This window comes from Delphinus delphis, chromosome 15 (assembly GCF_949987515.2).
Source record: "Delphinus delphis chromosome 15, mDelDel1.2, whole genome shotgun sequence".
In the NCBI taxonomy this organism is placed as follows: domain Eukaryota; kingdom Metazoa; phylum Chordata; class Mammalia; order Artiodactyla; family Delphinidae; genus Delphinus; species Delphinus delphis.
The window spans coordinates 20,906,571-20,930,194 of NC_082697.1; the positions used below are offsets into that span (position 1 = coordinate 20,906,571).

Below are 23,624 nucleotides of genomic sequence, written 5' to 3' on the forward strand. Positions count from 1 at the left end.
CGGCGACGCCGCAGGCCTCGTCTCTGCTGCAGTTCCGCCGCCGCAGAGCGGGTGGAGGAGGTTCCCGGTTCCGGTGGCTTCTGTTTCTCTTGGATCCACGCCGTCTCCCAACATCCGCGGACATCCGCACCTTCCCGCACTGGCTGCAGTGTTTCCTCCTCTGTCCCGCGCCATCTCTCACGGCGACCCGGGTGCGTTACTGAGGGGAGCGCTGGGCACGTGGTCTGCTCCGCCCCCTCCCCCCACCCTAAGGGGAAACTGAGGCCCGAGGGGGCGGGGAGGGCCACATGTCGACTTCTCGGCCCTCGTGTCTTCGACAAAGAGGCCTCGGGTCACCGCGCCACCGGCCGGCGCCGGTTCGGAGCCTCACCCGCCCCGAGGGGAGACTTGTGCCCGCTGATGTTGAGAGACAGGTCGGGTGACGCGTGGGCCCGAGGTCCCGCAGGGGGTCGTGCAGAGCCCGTGTGAACCTGGCCCGAGGGGCGCCAGAACCCCTGATTCACTGCCCATCACCTCCGACTCTAGCGTTTCAGGCCCCAAAGCCGTTCGTCGGTTACCGGTCAAATACTCTGGTGAGCGTTAGCCCATTTCCGCCTAATAAGCTTTAAGGGAAAGTGTTGAAACCTCCATTTTCCAAACGGGTGTTTGAGTTTTAAAGTGAGGGCGCCCCAGCTCCTTGAGCAAGTGCTGCTCCTGAGGGCCTTGAACTGGGGGCCGTGGCCTTCCTGCCATGCGGCAGAGGGGGTGGTCCCTGGGCTGAGGGGGGTTCTGGGAACTGTGTTGCAAAGCCTTGTGCAGGAGAGTGGGGCTGGGTTTGGGGGCCAGAAAGGCCTGAGTTCAGATGCTGACGCAGCCCCTCGTTAGCCGTGGAACCTCGGGTGAGTTACTCCATTCTCCTGAGCTTTCCTTTCCTTCCAGGGGGGAAACAGCAAGCAGTCGGGAGGGCAGAGGCCTGGTCTGTGTCTTTGAACCCCCAGTGCCTGGCAAGTGGTTAGTAGGTACTTAGTTGGTATTTTGTGGGTGGAGGAGTACTTGAGGCATTTTTAGGAGAAGTTGGTCTTCCTGTGGCCTCTGTTGCTGAGGGGAGATGGAGTCTTTCCATGAAGTGAGGATAGTGTTGGGGTCCCCGGCTTGGCTGGGCATCTTTCCCCTGCCTGGGCGGAGAGCCGGCTGCTGACATGGGCTCCTCTGCCTGGCTCTTCTTCTGCCCTTTGTTGCCCCTGCATTCGGAAGTGATCATGGGCTGCCCGTGCCCTGGTCCCTGGTAGTGCTGGCAGAGGAGTTGCTGAAAGCGTTTCCCCGTGTTTGGAGGGTTCACTCCTGTCCCTTCCCAACTCTGGAGCTGTCCCACTCGGCCGTCCTCCCGCCGCCTTTCTGTTATTTTACTATTTTAATAATTACTGCACACCGCACGGCTTGCCAGATCTTAGTTCCCCGACCAGGAATTGAATCAAGGCCGTGGCAGTGAAAGCGCACGGAGTCCTAACCACTCGACCTCCAGGAAATTCCCCCCAGCGCCTCTTTCGATGTCTCCTGGCACCTGGTGTCTGTTGAGTGCCCTCTGCCTGGCTTGGTGCTGGTTTCTCTGAGGCTTTAAAAAAGGAGAATGGGAGTGGGTCTTGCCACAGCTGTGGTCTTCTGACCCTGGTCTCCAGTCTCAGCAGCCCTGTGTTCTTTTCTGCCTCTGGATTTGAAGTGGTTACAGGCTGCCCGTGTCCTGGTCATTGGTAATATGGGCCAAGGAAAAGTTGCAAGACTTTCCCCATGTTCAGGGGACCCACACTTGTCCCTTCCATACAGGACAGCCTTCAGTGACTAGCAGTGACCAAGCATGAGGCAGTCCGAGGATGGAGAGAGTCAGGCTGTAGTGCGTTCATTGCCTAAGACCCGAATCCCCCCAACACACACACCGTGTTTTCCTGTCGATGAGCATAATGGTTTCCTGCCAGTTGGGCAGATCACGTGATGGCTTCTTGTCCCCTGCGGGAGTGTCACATGGCTGCTGTTGCATGAGACGTGTCGTCAGGGAGAGCCGTGTCGTCAGGGAGAGCCGGGACTGAGTCCCAGGTAAGTGGTGTCCCACCCATTCTCTAGTACTTGAGTTGTGTGCAGGCTGTGAGGCCAGAGATGTCGGGTGCTGAGGTGTGGAGGGTGAGGGTGCAGTGGAGGCTTGGGCCCCCTTCTGCTCCTGAGAGCCTGGATGGAGGCTGCTGTGATGTTGAGAGGACAGAGATTCACATCCAGTGACCAGCCAAGTGCTCTTCTGTGAGCCTGAGCGAGAATTCTGTCAGGTGTTCAATCCTGGTGCCACTTACACACATTCCTTCAGGACCTAAGAGTTCTCAGTGTTTCTGCCATTAGTCTTCTCTTCAGCTCTTGGCAGGGACTGGTGAATAATCGGGTGGTTCTGTCATCTTAGGCTGGAAGTCTGGTCAGTGACCTGTCTGCTGGTCTGTTGCTAGGCCAGGCCGTTTCCCAGGATGCTGGCAGTGGCCTCCCTTCTCCGCTGCCTCACTGCCCTTTTCTGCCCCTGCATTCGGAAGTGATCGTGGGCTGCCCGTGCCCTGGTCATTGATAGTGCAGGGAGAGGAGTTGCTGAAAGCCTTTCCCCGTGTTTGGAGGGTTCAGTCCTGTCCCTTGCAAACTCTGGAGCTTTCGTACATGTCTTTCTTCCCACTGATTTGTGTTGCTTCCTGGTCCCTGGCGCTGTGTGCTCGCTGAGTGCCCCTTTTCCCGAACAGGGCCCTGCCTTAGCAGTTCACGGGCTGGCAGTGGAGGGCTCCCCTCTGGACGTTTTCTCTGATTCCCCATCGCACCCCTTCCTCATCCCGCATCCTCAGCCCCGCCCCTCAGCGCTGATCGCCTAGAAAGTGTTGATTTGCTGATCGGGCCCCTTATGCTGTAATCTTGAGGGCAGCGCCTCCTTGTTTTGCGTTGCGTCTGGTGCCTGATGCATAGCACCTAGACCAAAAAAAACCCCAAAGAGGTGGAGATGACCCATCTGTTGTGAGGTGACAGGGCTCCTCCCATTGCAGAGTGTCAGGGAACCAAGCCCTCCAGCAAGCCAGCCTGCCGGGTCAGCCTCCTTTTCTCCACTGGAATTGTTTCTGTAATGAAAGGTAGACTTACTATAATCTAGGTAGACTTACTGGTCATGAGCAGGGCCTGTGGTCCGCTGTGGGTGTTTTTCTAGTGACCAACCTGGACAAAGCCCAGTATAGTTGAGGATGCATCTGTAAGTCGCCCTTATACTACGTAGCAGGCACGGGGCCCTCCCCCCACCTGTTACCCCTTCCGGTCCATTCTAGTCATTGCCAGGCAGCCACAGCCTGCAGACTGGTTAGCAGCAAATTGATCACAGTTGGCACATAGGGTAACGTAGGTATTATTCCTGTCAGAGATGACCTGCAGACCCCCTCCTAGGGTTAAATCGTCCTTGTTCCTGATACCATGGTGTGGCCGTTCAGGTACTGCAGTAACAGCCTGCCTTCATAGGTGCTAGAGACTGCCAGCTGCTGTGCCAAGTGTTCTGTGCGTCCCCAGGGCCTGCTGTGAGTGCCCGTTCACCGATTTCCCTTTGCAGCTGGGTCTGTGTGCACAGAGGCTCCACAGGAGGCGTCATCTTCGTGTCAGCCAGGCTCTAGGCCCCGGGGCCCCAGGTAAGGCTTTTGGACCTTTCTCTGGAATGTTGTGTTTCTTGTAAAGTCACGTGTGTGTTTTCTGGGGCTTGGGTGATCGTGTAAGGGGAAGTGTGGTGACAGTAGCATCCTGCTGTGGGGCAGTCCCCCACATGCCTAGGGGAGGGCCCTAGAAACCTGCTTGGGTGAAGGGCTCCCCGGGGCATCTCCCTTCCGAGCCCTGGGGTGTCAGTGCAAGTACCGTTGTGATGGAGACCGCTCCCGCCTCTCAACCTGTCTAGCGCTGTGACCCCATCTCAGACTCCACATCTTCATCTGAAGAGCAAAGCTGGGATAGCAGCAAAAGTTCTAAAAAATTTTTCATGGTGTTGCCATGATCACATGATCCTGATCTTTTCAGCCCGAAAGCATTTGCAGTTTTTTATGCTGGAAGTGTGTTGACTCCCGCTGGCAGAGAGGTTTTGTGGGGTCTTGGCAGGACATGACAGAAACTGCTGGGACTCGGCTAGGCTGGGCTGCTCTCCCTGACCCAGGCCCCTGCTCCAGCCTCCCATCCTTCCTGGCTCTTTCTGCCCTTTTCTGTTCCGGCATCGAAAGTGATCGTGGGCTGCCCGTGCCCTGGTCACCAATAGTGCAGGGACAGGAGTCACTGGAAGCCTCTCCCCGTGTTTGGAGGGCCCAGTTGTCCCCTCCAAACCCTGGAGCTTTCACACACTAGCTTTTTGGTCCTGCCATTTCCTTCAGCGCACGGGCCTTTGCCGGCCCACATGTGATATGGTGACCGGGCTGGGCCCCGGACTTGTGGAGGTTCACTTTGTCTTTGAAGTAAAGGAGCCTCCGGACAGAAACCAGTCCATACATTTGTATTTGGACCTCACACTGGAATAAGTTCAGATAATGCTGAAGGGCACATGGGAGAACTGTAAATCGTGGGTTCTGCTCTATGAACTTAACAGGAATGGAGGACAACCCATAATACATTATTCAAGGCAGCCCATGACCGACATGCTTGTTTGTGTGTTGACTTTGCTCCTTTACTCTTTTGGTTTTTTTCCCTTTACTGTTTATTTTTTTTCTTTTTTTTGCGGTACGCGGGCCTCTCACTGTTGTGGCCTCTTCCCGTTGCGGAGCACAGGCTCCGGATGCGCAGGCCCAGCGGCCATGGCTCACGGGCTCAGCCGCTCCGCGGCATGTGGGATCTTCCTGGACCGGGGCACGAACCTGTGTCCCCTGCATCGGCAGGCAGACTCTCAACCACTGCACCACCAGGGGAGCCCCCCTTTACTGTTTCTTGAGCACAATGTGTATTGCTTCTCCAGGAGCAGCCAGTAGTGTCGAAAGAAAAATAAAGGTGGGCCAGATGTAGGAGCAAAGAGGGGTTCTACCAATTCTGAATCATTCAGAAAGCTTCCATTTGTCATGGTCTGCCAGAAGCCCGAGGAGTTCTCTTGTCAGTCACTGAAGAGAGAAGAGTGCTTTGACTCACCAACCTCTTTGTCGCCCCTGCTTTTAGTCTGTGCTTTGGTGGGTTCTCTTTTAAAAAGGGTGACCCCAGGTGTTCACTAGAGAAGAAATTCCAGGCCTGTGGATCTGTGAGTCTGTGTCTGTAGACTCAAGGCTTGCTTTCTGGTTCATGTTAGGAGGTGGTGCGGCAGGAGGACTCTCCCGCCGTGTAGTCAGCCGTCAGCAGGGGGCTGCCCTTCTGCCTTTCTGCGCTGCAGATGTGTTGGGTGGAGGCCGCAACTCTGCCCCGGCGCCTTCACTTAGTAGACTCTGCAGGGGCAACGTGGTGCTCCCAAGAGGCATGTCTGGCTCCCAGACAACAGGTGAGGTCAGGTCCCACTCACCCCCCACTTTTGGCCTGAGGGCTCCTTTTCTTCCATCTACATTCGAGTTTCTCCTGTTTGATCCTGTTTTGCCAGATGTTTTTGTTCTCATCTCATGATGATGTGAAGGTAGTGAGACTAATATTTGTGAACCACCTGGTCCTCAGTAGCCGTCTAACAAATCTGAGACTTCCCTTGTCTTTCAAACCTGCCCTCTGCCCCTTTGCATCAGAGGCTTGTCCTGTCCCACAGCCTAGTCCCTGGTCCTGGGGCTCCTCAGCCAGCCTGGAGCATTTAATGGCTGGTGGTGACCATTTTGAAAAGACTTTATCTACCCCCCGTCCCCCCCCCATCCCAGACCTGGCACTTTAAACCTCTGGGTGCAAAGTCCCACACGTTGAGTTGTGGGTCACTTGTGTAGTGTCCTCAAGCATTAATGATATTTTCTCATTATTCCTTCAAATGGGCCTGGCAGTCTTGATTTTCACCCATCTGGGCACCTAATGAGTCTTTCTGGAAGTTTCTCTTTCATTTGCCTTTCTTGGGTGGGCATATTAAGTGGGTCTTTGCAGAATAGGATGACAGATGCTGGGGCCTTGGGATGGACTGGGCAGAGAAGTAATGACAGTGGTGGGAGAACTGCTGAGGACAATGGTCCATCCTTTGATCAAGATGCAGTGGGAACTTGGTGTCAAAGTCTCTGACAGTGAGATCAGACTGAGCTCTGGTGTATCTGGCCAGTTGCCTTTATTGGGAACTGTTTGAAAGAAAATTGTTTATTCTAAAAACCGAACCTTTGAGGTGTTTTCCTTTATTATCCCATCTATTCTGGTGATATCTAAGGTCAGTATTTTTTGTTTGTTTGTTTTAATATTTATTTATTTGGCTGTGCTGGGTCTTAGTTGGCGGCATGTGGGATCTAGTTCCCTGACCAGGGATCGAACCCGGGCCCTCTGCATTGGGGAGCGTGGAGTCTTAGCCTCTGGACCACCAGGGAAGTCCTATTCTGGTGATACCTAGTAGGGCCTAGTCTATTGGGACCCTCTCAGTGATGTTACTTGGGGAGAAGATGGTGCTGCAGATTAAATGCTTGTATGGTTCTTCTCCCTCCTAGGTCAGCGTTCGATCTGGAGATCGTTGAGGAAGTCCCAAGGCCATGAGTCAGTGACTTTGGGGTGACTTGGGATCTGGCATTGCTGGTATTTCTCCCCAAGGTGAGTTAATGCCACGGGCTGGGAATCCACCGCCAGAGGGTTGGCTGGTTTGAGTTTATGCAAATGGGAACTCCCAACCGTTGGTCTCGTCTGTCTTTTCTTGTAGATTCCTTTTGTTCGTGGACACCAGCGGGGCAGAGAGTGGAGAGTGCAGTCCACACATGAAGAGCTCCCCGCCGCCTGCTCAGAGTGTCATGGGAGAACTGTTCACTCAGCACGAGAAATCAGGGCAAAGCGCTGGGACTGGGGGCTTGGGGCCCCCTTCAGCTGGCTCTGAGTCCCGACAGCAGTGCCCTTGGGCGCCATGGACAGGGAAGGCCTTTCCCCGTCCCTCTGCCATGCCTGCGTGACTTCAGCGACCAAGAGTTTTTCTCTTGAGCTGGCAGCTGCTCATCATCATCACTTTTCTCTCCACCCATCCATTCAGTAAACCGTATGCACCCGCCCCACCTGCGTTTTAAGTCAGTAACAAGCCACGTGCCAGCGAGGCTGGGCAGGGAGAAAGTGGGTCACAGGCCAAATCCTGTTTCCACTCTGAGCCTTTCCGTCCTGCTCCTGAGGCTTGGCACGTGGGCTGTTGTTTGAGGTGTTCTGTTAGGACGGGCATGAACAAAAGCTGGTGGTTGGCTCAGGTTAGGACCTGTGAGAGTTGAGGGCATCGAGGAACAGTCAGGCCAGGGCTTGGGAAGGGTGATGGGGACCGGAGTGAGACAGGTGCTGATGTCTTGGGGAAGCTGTGGGTGCCTGGCTAATGAGTACGTACCTGCTTGTGTGACCAACTGGCCTAGTTTGCCTGGAATTGAGGGCTTTCTCAGACATGGGACTTTTATTGCCAAAACCAGGAAAGTCCTGGCCAAACTGGAACAAGTTAGTCAACTTATCTGGGTGTAAAATACATGTTGTCAACTTGAGAGGGCAGGTTACTGAGTAAAGGTGAGAATGGTGAACGTGGAGCTGCCATTGGTGGACTCAGTCTTTTGGAGATAATTGGGGTAAAATCAACAGTTGCACTGAGGACACGTATGTGAACTTCTTAATCTCCATTTTATAGATGGAGGCGTCTACATGAGGAAGTATGTCCCAAAGGCTGTGATGAAAGGCTCTACTTAATTGTCCAGTTTCTGCATTTGGAATTGAAACCACCTTGGCTAAGCTGAGGCAGGATTCAGGCTGTCAGGCCTGCCTGGTGGCTTTGACACCCTGAAGGTCTGTGCAGGGGCAGGCATTCTTCATGGCTGAAATATTCTGCCCTGCTAGCCATTCTTCATGGCTGAAACGTTCTGCCCTGCTAGCCAGTTCCTGGTAGAGGCTTCCAGAAGTGGGCAGTCCTTTTTCTGTCTCACTCCGAGGACTGTCCTCTGACTTCTGTTTGCCACCTTTATTCAGCTGGTTGTAGCTGCCTGGAAAGATGCCAAGAGAAGGAGTCTGGGTCCACTGGAGCTAGCTGTGACTGAGCGTGATGTTTGCTGCCATGCAGGAACAGCAGCAGCGGGACACAGGCCAGTCCTGAACAAGTGTTCCTGGGGACCCTGGGCACTGGTCATCATGCTAGCCCTGTTCTACCGCAGTGTGTGAAGCACGAGCCATCCCAGGTCTGTAGGGCCTGAGGAGATCTGAGGAGAGCATTCATCCAGGGTGACCCAGGAACCAGGCTTAAGGTCAGTAAGGCACAAACCTTGGCTGGGAAACTAGGCCTCACTGGAGCAGCTGGTGGGAGATTAACCAGACATTATACTAGACATAGGGGTACAATGGTGAATAAGACAATTTGTGCCCTAAAAGCGGTCACCAATAAATATATAGATAATGTCTCCACACACCAAACATTACAGGACGTGCAGTGCTGGGCACTGTAGGTGTTGGGGATGCAGCTTTAAACAAAACAGGGTGCCTCCTGGAGCTTGCTTAGAACTGCTGTCCATTATGGCAAGCCACCAGACACTTGTGGCTCTTTTAATAAAACTTAAAATTCAGGTCTTCAGTTTTATCAGCCACATTTCAAGTGCTCAGTAGCCACAAGTAGCTGCGGGGTTGGACAGTGCAGATACATAGAATATTCCCGTCACTGCAGGAAGTTCAGACAGCGCCAGTCTAGAAATCAAGGCGTTGAGTTCCATGAAAGGAGTTGCTGGGACACCTTTACAGAAAGGCTGTCATTTGAGGAGTCCAAAGAGGGCTGCTGTGCCTGGCGCTGCATTCCTGTGATTATGGGGGGGGATTGGGTAAATTGGGGGCATCAGCCCGGAGGGGGTGTGAGAGCACTGGCTTCCGAGTCACAGACCTGGGGTCTAACCCAGCAGGGTGACATAATGTGGGTTTCCATCACCTGACCTCCGTTTCCCCTTGTGAAATGAGAACCACACCTCCACAGGAATATGGTGAGGTAAGGATTAAACAGACTTGTATGTGGAAGCCTGTGTAGGGTGTGGCTTCAGAAAGTGTTCAATAACTGATAGCCATTATTATTTATTGAAGTTTCCTCTTCAATTTTTTTTTTGTCTTTTTTCGGCCTTGAGGCTTTCAGGATATAATGCTGAAGTTTCCAGGAAAGCAAAAATAGTTCCCCTCCTTTTACAACTTAAGATATGTATAATGCAATGGTTAATAAATATCTAGAAACATATACCCCCAAATTAGAAGATATATGCTTTTCTCAAGCACCTACATTTACAAATACTTTTTATGTTCCAGGTTACAAAACAAGTCACAAATACCAAAGAATCAGTTATACAGATTACATTTGTATCATACTACAGTATAATTAAGGACGATAACAACAAAAATGGGTTTGGAAAAATCCATATATTTGGAAAATTTAAAACGTTCAAAAATAACTCGTCAAAGATGAAACCGGAGGGGAATTAGAAACTACTTAGAACTGAATGATAATGAAAATTTCTACATACCAGTACTTGTGAGATGTAGCTAAAGTAATTCTGAAGAAGTTTGTGCCTCACGTGCTTATATTAGAAGAAAGGCTGAATAATTTTTATTAATAAGTAATAAAAAATAGAAGTAATGAGAATAAAAATTAGAGCAGAAACTAAAGCAGAGGGCAAAAATACAACAACAATCAACATGGCTAAGAGTTGGTTCTTTGAAAAGTCATGAAACTGATGAAGAAAAATAATTTCAGGAAGGGAAAAGGACATAGGACAGAACTGGGATTAAAAAAATACAGATTACTTTTCACGTATAAAAATTTAAACTTTGGGACTTCCCTGGCGGTCCAGTGGTGAGGACTCGGTGCTCTTACTGCCGGGGCCAGGGTTCAATCCCTGGTCGGGGAACTAAGATCCCGCAAGCTGCATGGCGCAGCCAAAAAAAAAATTTTAACTTTGACAAAATGAGCACATTTCTAGAAAACATCCAAAAAAGTTGCCTCAAAGAGAAAGAAAACTTGAATAGTCTGATAAAACCCATCTGATAAAAGACCACAAGGGAACAATAAAGTCAGATTTATTCGCCTGTTGCAACATAAACTTTTTTGGTCACTGTTAAAGCTGTGACTTTCTCACAAGAGGAATTTTTGATCCTTTCTTGAATAGACATATAATGACCAAAACATATGTCCCATTGTTAAGCGACAATTGAATGCAGTCCATTTGGAGGAGGTTGAAGGGACCCTGGGCTCTGGCTTCAGACTGTCCGCAGTTTTGTCGGAATTTGGTTGTAGACAGGACATGCATGAGAAACATTGGTCAGGCCTTTAAAATCTTCCCGCCAATGTTGGCTTTTGCTTACAAGAACTTTCTGATCAAGTCTATTATTCTGCATAAACCCAATCAAGCTGGGTGTCTGTCACCTATAATCCAAAGCATCATCGATTCTTTTTCTAAGCTTGTCAGGTATGATGCTTATTAGGGTATCCTATGATGGGCCCGGCCCTGGCGTGAGGCCCAGCAGGTGGTGTACTTCTTCAGGAAGACTTGCCTGCTTGTGGTGCTGGCCTAGCTAATGCAGAAGTCCAGAAGGCAAGGGGACCAGCTGATCCGTTTAAATAAGTGTGTGTCAGCTGTCACTCCCAGCCTCCAGACAACGATCCGTTCTCAGGCTCAGCCTTGTTTGTCAGTCTACCTACGTGTCTGCTGACATTAAAAATAAAACAGCAGACATGCCTCCTGCCAGTGGGAGAAGAGAGAGAGAGAGAGAGAGAGAGAGAGTGTGTGTGCGTGTGTGTGTGCGTGGTGTGTGGTGTGTGAAGTGGGCCTTTGTGGTTGGAGGGGACATGCTTCTACCCTGAAAATCCAGGAAAGTAGGCAGGGTTGTCCAATGACCTTGGTCAGGAAAACCCATGAGAAACTGGGGAACCTATTGCTGCCAAAAGATGCAGAAACAGAGAAGGAGGGGCCAAGGAGACTGGAAAGTTTTTATAATAAGTTTTTTTCAAATAGCCCATGATTAGAGCAGTAGATTGGATACAGTAATCTGCAGGAAAAATCGTAACTTTCTTTGCTAACTAACCAAGCATTCCAGGATAATATTTGGCGTTGGTTCATTATCTTTCACCATCCTTGCCAAAAATCTCACATAGCATATGTCAGTTGTATTCACTGAATAATATTCCATTGTTTGTATCTATCACATCTTGTTTATACATTCATCTGTTGATGGACATTTGTGTGGTTTCCACCTTTTGGCTATTGTGAATAATGCTGCTATGAACATCAGTGTACAAATAGCCATTTATGTTCCTACTTTCAATTCTTTTGGAGAACGGGGTCTAGGCGCACGGGCTTCAGTAGTTGTGGTGCGTGGGCTTCAGTAGCTGTGGCTCGCGGGCTCTAGAGCACAGGCTCAGTAATTGTGGCACAGGGGCTTTGTTGCTCCGCGGCATGTGGGGTCTTCCCAGACCAGGGTCCAAACCCGTATCCCTTGCATTGGCAGACGGATTCTTAACCTCTGTGCCACCAGGGAAGTCCCCACCATCTTTTTTTGAGAATAAAATGTTATTGGGACACAGTCACACTAATGAATTTACCCATTGCCTATGGCTGCTTTCACACTACAACAGAATCGAATAGTTGTGAAGATACAGTCCATGATGCTGAAAATATTATCTGTCCTTTATAGAAAATGTTTGCCAACATGCACTTTAGATGATTCCTGAATGCATATTTTAAGTTTTGATAGTTAGAGAATTATTTTAGTCTATTTGAGGAAAAAATATAACCAGGGTGTCAAAACTGTGGTTTCATGAATGTTATTGTTTAGGAGGAAACTGAGTTTAAAGAGCGTGCTAATGTAAAGCGGACTTAATGAAATAGTTCATAGTGGTACAGATGGTCTTTGGCTCAGGCAAAATTGTGAAGGTGGGGAGGGAGGGCCTGATACTTGAGGCCCACTGGACCGTGCAGGTGCTGGGCGATAGCGGTAGATGCTGAGCATGACCAGAGAGCTTCAGGCCAACCCCTCTGTCGGGAATGGTGGCTGCTGCTCTTTTCAGTTAACAGTGATAGTAAATAATGGGCTGTTATGCCTGGTGCTTTCCATTTCTCAAAGGACTTTCACGTCTATTATCTCAAATGGATATCATTATTTCCACTTAGCAAATTCATCCATTAATTCCTTACCAAGGATTTATTGAGCATCTATTATGTGCTGGGTGGTATTTTAGATGCTGGGGATAAAGCCATGAACAAAACAGGCAGAGCTGCTACCCTATGGACCTTACATTTTAGTAGGGTGGGTATCAGGATTTTGGCAGCAAGGAATCAAAATCCATGATGCCCTCTGGCTTGGGCAATAAGAAAATCTATCATCTGTCATGACAAGAGGTGCAGTGTTAAGTTGGGCTGCAGGCACAGCGTGCTTTTGGTTTTGCTCTCCTTCCCCGTGTTTCTCTTGAACCTGCTCATCGCCATGTGTTACCATCCTCTGGTGGGTATCAAGTTTGCTTTGGTGTATCCTGACATGACAGCACCCACAGGAAAAACAGAAACACTGTTTCTTCCTTGTGTCTCTTTCTTAGAAATGAAAAACTTCCCCAGAAGCCCCACTGCAGACGCTGCAGACTTCCCCATGTGTCTCATTGCCATTGTATTATTTAAATTTAGATTGGACTGCATATTACAAACAATGGTTCAAAGAAGTGTTAAATACAAAATGGAGACTGGACTTGAGAATTCCCTGAGCAGACAAAACCATTTAAGCACACAAGCAAAACTAAATCCAGCTTATTTCACGAACACAAGTGAAAGTTAAGTTAGGTTATTTCTTAAAAATGCCTCTGACAACCATCATAAAAGAAACTTAAGTCATCTTCCTGAAAATGGTATGAGATATTGGGTTGACCAAAAAGTTCGTTTGGGTCTTTCTGTAAGATGATACAAAACCCGAACGAACTTTTTGGCCAACACAATAATTGCTTTTTAAAAACGCAATGCAGAAAAAAAAAATGCAATGCAGTATTATTAACTAGAGTTACCATGCTGTACATTATATCCCCATGACTTACCTATTTTATAACTGGAAGTTTGTACCTTTCGACTCTCTTCATCCATTTTGTCCACTCCCTGCCCGCCACTTCTGGCAATCACCGATCTGTTCTCTGTATCTATGAGCTTGTCCTTTCTTTCTTTAGATTCCACAGATAAGTGACATCATACAGTATTTGTCTTACTCTGTCTGACTTATTTCACTTATCATAATGCCCTCAAGGTCCATCCATGTTGTCACAACTGGCAAGATGTCCTTCTTTTTTATAGCTGAATATATATACCACATTTCCTTTATCCATTCGCCCTTTGATGGACAATTAGGTTGTTTTTATATCTTATAAATAATATTGCAGTGAACATGGTGCATATATCTTTTCACTTTAGTGGTTTTGTTTTCTTTGGATAAATACCCAAAAGTGAAATTGCTGAATCATATGGGAGTTCTATTTTTAAATTTTTGAGGAAACTCCATGCTGTTTTCCATAGTGGCTGCACCAATTTATATTCCCACCAACAGGGCATGCACAAAGGTTTCCTTTTCTCCATGTCGAGCCGAAACTTGTTATTTCTTGTCTTTTTGATAATAGCTATTATTAAATATTATTTGATAATAATTCCAACAGGTGTGAGGTGATATCTCATTGTGGTTTTCATTTGCATTTCCCTGATGGTTAGTGATGTTGAGTATCTTTTCCTGTACCTGTTGGCCATCTGTATATCTTCTTTTGGAAAACATCTATTTAGATCCTTTGCCTATTTAAAAATCAGATTTTTTTTTCCATTGAATTTATGAGTTCTTTATCTATTTTGATTATTAACCTCTTATCAGATACATGATTTGCAAATATTTTCTCCCATTCAGTAGGTTGCGTTTTCATTTAGTTGACAGTTTCCTTCACTGTGCAGAAGCTTTTTAGTTTGATGTAGTCCCACTTGCTTATTTTTGCTTTTGTTACCTCTGCTTTTCAGGTCAAATCCAAAAAATCAGTGCCAAGACTGATGTCAAGGTTACCATCTATGTTTTCTTCTAGAAGTTTTCTGGTTTCAGGTTTTACATTCAAGTTTTTAATCCATTTTGAGTTAATTTTTGTGTATGGAGTAAGAGTGGGGTCCAGTTTGATTCTTTTGCATGTATATTTCCAGTTTTCCCAACACCATTTATTAAAGAGACTGTTCTTTACTCATTGTGTATTCTTGGCTCCTCTGTTGTAAAGTAATTGACCTTATACACGTGGGTTTACTTCTGGGCTCTCTATTCTGTTACATTCATTTATGTTTCTGATTTTATGCCAATACCACACTGTTTTGATAACTACAGCTTTGTAATATAGTTTGAAATCAGGATGTGTGATGCCTCTGGCTGTGGTCTTATTTCTCAAGATTGCTTTGGCTATTTGGGGTCTTTTATGGTTCCATATAAATTTTAGACTTGTTTGTTCTATTTCTGTGAATTATGCCATTGGAATTTTGATAGGAATTGCGTTGAGTCTGTAGATTGCTTTGTGTAGTATGTATGTTTTATTATTATTAATTTCCTTCCAGTTTTATTGAGATATAATTGACATACAGCACTATATAAGTTTAAAGTGTACAGCCTAATGATTTGACTTACATACGTCATGAAATGATTATCACAATAAGTTTAGTGAACATTCATTATCTCATATAGATGCAAAATTAAAGAAATAGAGGAACTTCCCTGGTTGCACAGTGGTTAAGAATCCGCCTGCCAACACAGGGGACACAGGTTCAAGCTCTGGTTTGGGAAGATCCCACATGCCACGGAACAACTAAGCCCGTGCACCACAACCACTGAGCCTGTGCTCTAGAGCCCGCGAGCCACAACTACTGAGCCTGCGTGCCACAACTACTGAAGCCCACGTACCTAGAGCCTGTGCTCTGCAACAAGAGAAGCCATCACAATGAGAAGCCCGCACACTGCAATGAAGAGTAGTCAACGCTCGCTGCAACTAGAGAAAGCCGTGTGTGGCAACAAAGACCCAATGCAGCCAAAAAAAAAAAAAAAAAAATAGAAAAAAAGTTTTTCTTGTGATGTGAACTCTTAAAATTTGCTCTCTTAACAACTTTCATATATACCGTACAGCAGTGTTCATTATATTTATCATGTTGTACATGACATCCCTAGTACTTATTCATCTTATAATGGAGAATTTGTACCTTTTGACTGCCTTCATTCAGTTCCCCCTTTCCTCACCCTCTGCCTCTGATAACCACAAATCTGATCTCTTTTTCTCTGGGTTTGTTTATGTGTTTGTTTTTGAAGTATAACTGACCTACAACACTATGTTAGCTCCTGTTACATAACATGGTGATTTGGTATTTCTATTCATTTCAAAATGATCACCACCATAAGTCTAGTTACAATATGTCACCATACAAAGATACTGCATAGTTATTTACTATATTCCCCCCACTGTATATAGCAATGTATATGTGATTTTTTTTTTTTTTTTTTTTTTTTTTTTTTTGCGGTACACGGGCCTCTCACTGTTGTGGCCTCTCCCGTTGCGGAGCACAGGCTCCGGACGCGCAGACTCAGCGGCCATGGCTCACGGGCCTAGCCGCTCCGCGGCTATATGTGATTATTTTGAGTTCCCGATCTCTTAAGTTCAAATACATTTTTACAACCCTGCATTTTTACTTTCCCCACCTTTTTTTTTTACTTTCCCCACTCCCACATGTACTGTTTTCAACATCATATTTTACATCTTTTTTTGTGTGTATCGCTTAACTACTTATTGCAGTCATAGATGATTTTACTGCTTTCGTCTTTCAACCTTCACAGTAGCTTTACACACTGCTAATTTACCTTTATTGTGTATTTGCCTTTATCAATGAGATTTTTTCCCATTGTAATTTTCTTGTTTCTAGTTGTGGTCCTTCCTTTTTCACTTAGAGAAGTCCCTTTAACATTTCTCATAAGGTTGGTTTGGTGGTGCTGAACTCTTAGCTTTTGCCTGCTTGTAAAACTATTTTTTTTTTAAAGATATTCGCCATGTATTTCTTCTTTAGGTCTTTTCTTTTGAAATTAATTAATTTATTTTTATATTTATTTTTGGCTGTGTTGGGGCCTCGTTTCTGTGTGAGGGCTTTCTCTAGTTGCGGCAAGTGGGGGCCACTCTTCATCGCGGTGCGCGGGCCTCTCACTGTCGCGGCCTCTCTAGTTGCCGAGCACAGGCTCCAGACACACAGGCTCAGTAGTTGTGGTTCACAGGCCTAGTTGTTCCGTGGCACGTGGGATCTTCCCGGACCAGGGCTCAAACCCACGTCCCCTGCATTGGCAGGCGGATTCTTAACCACTGCGTCACCAGGGAAGCCCAGCCTGCCTGTAAAACTTTTGATCTCTCCATCAAGTCTGAATGAAAAGAGCCTTGCTGGGTAGAGTATTTTTGGTTGTAGGCTTTCCCCTTTCATCACTTTGCATATGTCATGCCATTCCCTTCTGGCCTGCAGAGTTTCTGCTGAAAAGTCAGCTGGTATTCTTATTGGAGTTCCCCTGTATGTAACTAGTTGTTTTTCTCTTGCTGCTTCAAATATTCTCCCTTTAATTTTTTTCCATTTTAATTACAGTGTGTCTTGGTGTGGTCCTCTTAGTGTTGATCCTGTTTGGGACTCTATGTGCTTCCTGGACCTGGATGTCAGTTTCCTTTCCCAGGTTAGGGAAATTTTCAGCTATTATATCTTCAAATATGTTCTCTGCCCCTTTCTCTCTCTCTTCTTCTGGGACCCCTATAATGTGAATATTAATATGCTTGATGTCTCAGAGATCTCTTAAACTGTCCTTATTTCTTTTTAATCTTTATTCTTTTTTCTTTCAACTTCATTGGTTTCCACTAATCTGTCTTCCAGCTTGCTGATCAATTCCTCTGTATTATTTAGTCTACTGTTGACTCCTCCTAGGAAATTTTCTAGAAATTCCTTCTAGGTATTTTTCATTTCAATTATTGTATTCTTCACCTCTGGTTCTTCTTTATATTTTCTAACCTTGTTAAAAAATTCTGACTTCTCACTCTGTTCATCCAATATTCTCCCAACTTCTTTGAACATTTTAATGATCATTACCTTGAACTCTCTGTGGGGTAGATGGCCTGTCTCAGCTTCACTTAGTTCTTCTGCTGGGGTTTTATCTTGATCTTTCATTTGGAAGATATTCCTCTGTCACCTCATTTTGCCTAATTTGCTCTTTTTATTTCTGTGTATCTGGTAGGTTGTTTACATTTCCCATCCTTGGAGAAGTGGCCTTTTGTAGGAGACGTCCTATGGATCTCAGCAGCACACTCCTCTCTCTGGTCACCAGAGCTATATGCTCTAGGGGTGCCCACTATTTGGGCTCCATGTTGTGGCAGACTGACTGCTGTGGGCAACCTGGTAGGTGTGGCCGGCACTTGGTCTCGTTTGTTGTCAGGCCCTACCTTGTGTAGAGGCTGCCAGCCACTGGTTGGCTGGCAGGGCTGGGTCATGGGGCTGCTGGCTTTGTGATCCTGGGGTGGTTCTGGAGCTAGTGCTGGCTCACTGGTGGGCAGGGCTGGGTTCTGGAGTGGGTGACTGTGGGGCTGGGGGTCTCAGATTTAGTGTCAGCCTGTTGGTGGTGGGACCAGTTCCTGGTACAACTGGCTGCAGTATCTGGGATGTCCCAAGGCTAGTGTTGGCCCACTGGTGAGGGAGACTGGATCCTGGACAGAGGGCTGAGGGGTCCAAGGTGTCTCTTCTGTGGACAGGGGGAAAGGTGCATTAGAGGGAACGCTGAGGACAGGAGGGAAATCATTTACTCTGCTTCCCATTTAGCAATCTGAAAGAAGCCACTTCTTGAACTATCCCCTGTCCTACCCTGTAGTATATCCAGGACAACTGGACAGCCTGGTGAGGTCAGGCAGAGGGAGCTATCTTCATTATCGTGGGCTGTCAGAACAAAATACCATAGACTGGGTGGCTTAAATAAAATAATTTATTTTCTCACAGTTCTGGAGGCCAGGAAGTCTAAGATTATTGTGCCAGCCAATTTGGTTTCCCGTGGGGTCTCTCTTCCTGACTTGCAGATGGCCGCCTTCTCACCATGTCCTCACATAGCAGAGACAGAGAGAGACAGAGAGTGGCCTCCCTGGTGTCTCTTTTTGTTGTTGTTACTGTATTCATTCACCTGTTTTATATTTTAGGTTTCACGTATAAGTGATAACATACAGTATTTGACTTTCTCTATCTAACTTATTTCACTTAGCATAATACGCTCCAGGTCCATCCATGATGTTGCAAATGGCAAAAGTTCATTCGTTTTTATGGCTGGTGTCTCTTATAAGGACACTCATTTTACCAGATTAGGGCTTCCCTTTTATGACTTCATTTAACCTTAATTAGTTCCTTACTCCAAATACCGGCGCACTGGGGGTTAGGCTTCAACATACGAATTTTGGGGTTACATAACTCTGTCCATAGCAGGAGGCTTTGAAATTTAGTTTCCCTGAGCTGCCTGGGATCCTAAGTGGTCTAAGTAGACCTAGAGATGGCTGTGGAGCTGGATGGAGAGCTTGCTAGAAGGGACCACAGTACCAGAGTGAGGTACCAGATCTGCCCTCTGCCTAAAATTCAGCATGTGCCATGGTGAATTGCAAATGTTTATTAAAAGAATCAGTTGACTGTGCCTTCTTTTTGTAGGTGTCACATGAGTGTCCCAAGTTCTCCAGCCTTCAGGAGTCACCCTTTCCTTGAACATCCACTGAATATCAGCTCCCAGACCTGCAGGAAATCCATTCAAGAGCCCAGTACATGCTGGTGTGTTTCCATAGATCCATCCTGTCGCTGTTGCATTTTTCTCTGCATGGCTGCATTGTGCCAGGCCTCTTTGTGGTCACCTACAGCCATTTCTTCACCTCTTCTCCCAGTGGCCGTTCTTTCCCTGAGCTATTTTGCTCTGAACATCCTCTGAGCAGCCATGGCTGGCTCCAGGACAGCACAGACCCCAAACTCTGGCCTGATCTTGTTTCTGCCTCAGAAGCATGTGGTGCTGTGGCCTCAGATGCCATCGAGGTGTCTTCTAGCTCATCCAGGCAGGCCTGTTCTCAAACGTTCAGCTGGGAGAATGTGACAATTTTCTGGAGTTTGATAATCTTCCGTCTTTCTTGGTGATCCACGGATGGTCTCACAACCCAGCTGAGTACTTATATTCAATCCCAGGAGATTATGAGAAGGTGTTGGTTTGTAGAGGAGAAAGATGGGAGATGATGGGGAGGAAGAGAAGATGTGGGGAAGCCAGAGAAGACAGAGGAAAACGTATTACAACTTAACCCAATTTAACTCAAACTTGAACTTGCATCCAAATCACCTAGAAGGCTTGTTAAAGCAGAGTGCTGGATCCCACCTCAGAGTTTCTGATTCAGTAAGTTTGGGGTGGGGACCAAGACTTCGCATTTCTAACAAATTCCCAGGTGATACTGATGCTGCCGGTCAGGGGACCCCACTTTGAAGACCACTGACTTCATCCCCAAACCATATGGGAGGCAGTGCACCCCCTTCAGACACAGTGTTTTGCTTCTCACAATGGGTAGGCAGATCCGTTCCTTCTTAAATATCCTTGTGGCCAACAGCCAAGTCCATCTGTTGGTTCACGTAGTAGCAAGATGTCCAACAAATCCCTAAAGAAACTAATGAGCAGCTTGGATCCAGCTCTTTATTGTCTGCCAGAGGAAAGGCATCCATGCTTGGTAATGAGCCTTTGGTCTCTCTGCCAGGCTCTGTGGCCAGAATTAAGCACTTTGTCATCTAGCTGGTAAAGGACTTTCTTGACAGTATTGAACCAGAAAGCCTAACCAAGTCATGTACTTACATCCCATTATATTGGGGGAACAGTGGATGGTCTCTACTCTCAGAAACCTGTTTGTTTCCATCTTGGTGGTGTGCAGGACAGGAGAGGGTGTGTGTCCCACATCATGCAAAGTCCTGGGACGTGATGGCCGCTGCTCCCGTTCACACATTCCACCAGCATTTTGTAGCCTCCTGCATAGTCTGACTGAACTAAGTCAGAACAGGGCACAGTGACAAAATACGTCCAGGATCTGCTTCAAGGCTAGGCCTGTGACACAGCTCCATGCTGGGTGTATAGTGAACCCCCACGAAATGTCAGCCTGGATTATTATGAGTTTGATTAAGAGCAGAGTGTTCCCATCACGATCTGGTATGGAACTCTCTTGCTTGATGCAATTCACAATCTCCTTCTGGGAGGAAATTAGCATTCTTGATAAATGTTTAAGCAATTTTCTGATAAACTCTAACAAGATTAAAACCTCCTTGGAGAAATCAGCTACCCAAACACTCAGCTGATTATCAGACATTCTTTATCTTGTATTCAAGATACAAGTTTAATAATGCTTATCCAACCATTCTGTTTTCCTGGGAAATGTCCTTAACAAAAGGGAACTCTGACTTGGCTTTGTGGCATGATCAAAGTAAAACTTTGTCACAGCTTATAAATAATTTATCTGAAAAAATTTAAAACAGTCATTATGGAGGTAGGACACAGGAATAGTAATTAACATTTTTAAGTACTTGCTGCTTGCCAGATATTATAGGAAATGTCTTATATAGCTCATCTTTCTTTCTCTTTATAATGAGTTGGGTTATCATAGCTCTGTTTTACTTATAAGATGCTCAGAGAGGTGAAGTGACTTGCCCAAGATCACACAGCCAGTAAACGGCAGAGCCACGTTTCAAATCTAGGTCTGTCTGAGTGCAGAGCTGGAGCCAGCAATAGCTTCCCTCTTCTGCCTCTGCCAAAGGATTATAGCGGGAGATGGAGAATAGGATATTCTCTGAGAGAAGGACAAGTATAGGGCTGTGGGACTGCACAGCAGGGACAGGTCCCTCCTAGGTACAGGGCTTGAGAAGGAGCTATGGGGGAAGAGGTTTCTCAGCCCAGAAGAGGATGTAGGGGAGGGACACTAAAGACAGCAAAAAAGGCAGTCAGGAGCAATGGTCTGCACAGAGGCAGAGTCAAGGCCCAGGTATGTTTGGAGGATATGGTAGAGTTCAATCTGGCAACTGCAGGAGTGGTCCTCAGTCCTTTCAATAATGAGAACCGTGTCTTCTAGTGTTGTGGACCCTACGTGCTGCTAGTTGGATTCTTATGACTCTGGATTGACAGAGCCCATCCCAGTTCTATCACCTACTGGCTGTGTGATCTTGGGCAGATTACTTCACCTCTCTGAGGTGAAGCTTTCTTCCTGTGAAAATTGGAAGGTAATAGTAGCATTTCTCTTACAGGATTGCTGTGAGCATTTAATGAGATAAACCATGAAAAGCACATGTCCAGCACCTACTAAGTGCTCTGTAAAAAGGTGAGGTTTTAATGTGTAACTGATTTATGGTGGCATTATGTCACTATTTCCTCAGTAGGGCTGTGAAAAATTTTTTTCTTATTTTAGTGTAATTTCAGACTGCTAAAAAAGTTGCAAAAAGAGTACAAAGAATTCCTGAACACCCTTCATCAATATTATACATATATATACATAAATTTCCCTCCTGAACTGTTTGCAAGTCAGATGCAAACCCGTTGGCCTTTTACCCCTAAACACTTAAGTGTGTATTCCCTAAAAGCAAGGACATTCTCTTATATAGTCATAGTACAATGATTAAAATCATGAAACTGACACTTATACAATACTATTTTCAGCAGACTATATTCAGATTTTGTCAACTGTCCCATAACATCCTACATAACGAATGAAACTCTTGGATCATATATTACATTCAGTTTTCCTTTCTCTTTAGTCTCCTTGTAACAGTCTCCTGGTAACAGTTTCCCAGTCTTCTTGTCTCTCATGACCTTGACATTTTTGAAGAGGATATATAGGCCAGTCACTCTCTTTAGGTTTGTCTGATGTTTCCTCATAATTAGATTCAGGTTGTGTTTTGGGCCAGAGTGCATTTCAGTGCCTCACATCATTGTGAATATTTTTGTTCATGCCTTAAAATAGGGTCCCCTCATGGGAAGAGCTGGGGGGCACTGGACCACCTGCACAAGAATCCACTGAAGGACTCGATAAACATGCAGACACCCCAGTACCCCTGAGAGTGTGGGCCAGGAATCTACTTGATTAACCAGCAGCAGTGTGACCAGTTGTCTACTTGTCTACGTTCCTTCCAAGACATGGCCAGTAGATGGCGGTGCAGTGTGCACTTTCAATGCAGCTTCTGCATTTCTGGAAAGATCTCCCTGTGAAACTTCCTGTGAATTCAAGTTAACATCCACCAGGAGAGCTTGGCTGCTTAAGCTGCTCTCCCCTCCTGTCCCTTCGGAGTGACTTCTCTTTTTTTTTTGCGGTACGCGGGCCTCTCACTGCTGTGGCCTCTCCCGTTGCGGAGCACAGGCTCCGGACGCGCAGGCTCAGCAGCCATGGCTCACGGGCCCAGCCGCTCCGCGGCATGTGGGATCTTCCTGGACCAGGGCACGAACCCGGATCCCCTGCATCGGCAGGCGGACTCTCAACCACTGCGCCACCAGGGAAGCCCCAGAGTGACTTCTCTTGATGCCCCAGGACCTCAAAGTGGTCAGAACTCACTTGGAGGTTCCTAAACTCCTCGAGGTGAGAGACCCCTCTTTCTGAAGAGCTAGCCAAGCAACTGTAAAAATCATAATACCCCAACTAGCATTTACTGAGAACTTACTGTGTGACTAGCAAGACTCTCACCTTCTCATTTAACTCTCACAGCTGCCCCTGAGAAGGAGATTGTTAACCTTCCCACAGTCACACAGCAAGTTCCCATCACTACCTCCTGTTTCCGTCTTGGCTGGAACTTGTGCTTGAGTCAGAGTTGCAGACGGGGAGCAATAATGTCTGTGTCTCAGACCAGGCTCTGAGAGCTTGGGGAGCGCCCTGAGAAAGGAGGGGATGCCCTTCCCTGCCTTGGGGGCCAGGGTGACTGGGCAGGGAGCTGCAAGGGACAGATGCTGGGTCAGTCCCCCTGTTAAGGGGGCTTCAACTGTTTAGGGAGGCAGACACGACATGGGTCACAGCACATAGAGGGCCAGTGGGCAGGCTGTCTAGAGACTCTGAGAGGCTGGAGGGACTGAGGGGCTTTCAAAGACTGGGGTGAAACTGCACAACTCAGATTGGGATTTGAACCCATGGGCCGGGACTCGAACCTGGCCAAAACCCAGACGGGGACTTCAATCCACTGTCTTTTGATTAAAATCACATATCTGGTCTCAGGACCTACTGAAGTTCAGGGTCTTTATGTCTCAGCAATTCAGTGAGAGGCAAAGCAATAGGTAAAAAGTGGATTTACTTAGAGGGGTACACATTCCATAGATGGAGTATGGTGTGTCTCGAAAGGCGAGAGTGGCCCTGGGAGAAACACCCTCCACGGACAGAGCGTGGGCCATCTCAGAAGGCGAGAGGCCCTGAAATATGGGTGGTTAGTTTTTATGGGCTGGGTAATTTCATAGGCTAATGAGTGGGAGGATTATTCCAACTATCTTGGAGAAGGGGTGGAGAT

At 47.0% G+C, this 23,624-nt stretch overlaps 1 long non-coding RNA gene and 3 other non-coding genes across 10 annotated transcripts; all 4 read left to right on the forward strand.

Moving 5' to 3' along the window:
* LOC132437559 (uncharacterized) lies at nt 1-23,624 on the forward strand. Of its 7 annotated transcripts, XR_009522082.1 has the most exons (8): nt 1-572; nt 1,801-2,067; nt 3,496-3,659; nt 5,279-5,464; nt 6,579-6,678; nt 6,785-8,336; nt 21,390-21,463; nt 22,103-23,624. It is a non-coding gene; the product is annotated as an uncharacterized lncRNA (long non-coding RNA). The 7 variants fall into 7 exon arrangements; XR_009522081.1 differs by lacking the exons at nt 21,390-21,463; nt 22,103-23,624 and adding an exon at nt 14,088-15,419; XR_009522085.1 differs by lacking the exons at nt 21,390-21,463; nt 22,103-23,624 and adding an exon at nt 14,088-15,419 and having other exon boundaries at nt 6,584-6,678.
* Nucleotides 1,219-1,352, forward strand: LOC132439090 (small nucleolar RNA SNORA71). The gene has a single exon (XR_009522315.1). It is a non-coding gene; the product is annotated as a small nucleolar RNA SNORA71 (small nucleolar RNA).
* LOC132439087 (small nucleolar RNA SNORA71) lies at nt 2,529-2,662 on the forward strand. The gene has a single exon (XR_009522312.1). It is a non-coding gene; the product is annotated as a small nucleolar RNA SNORA71 (small nucleolar RNA).
* On the forward strand, nt 4,222-4,352 carry LOC132439091 (small nucleolar RNA SNORA71). Its single transcript, XR_009522316.1, has one exon. It is a non-coding gene; the product is annotated as a small nucleolar RNA SNORA71 (small nucleolar RNA).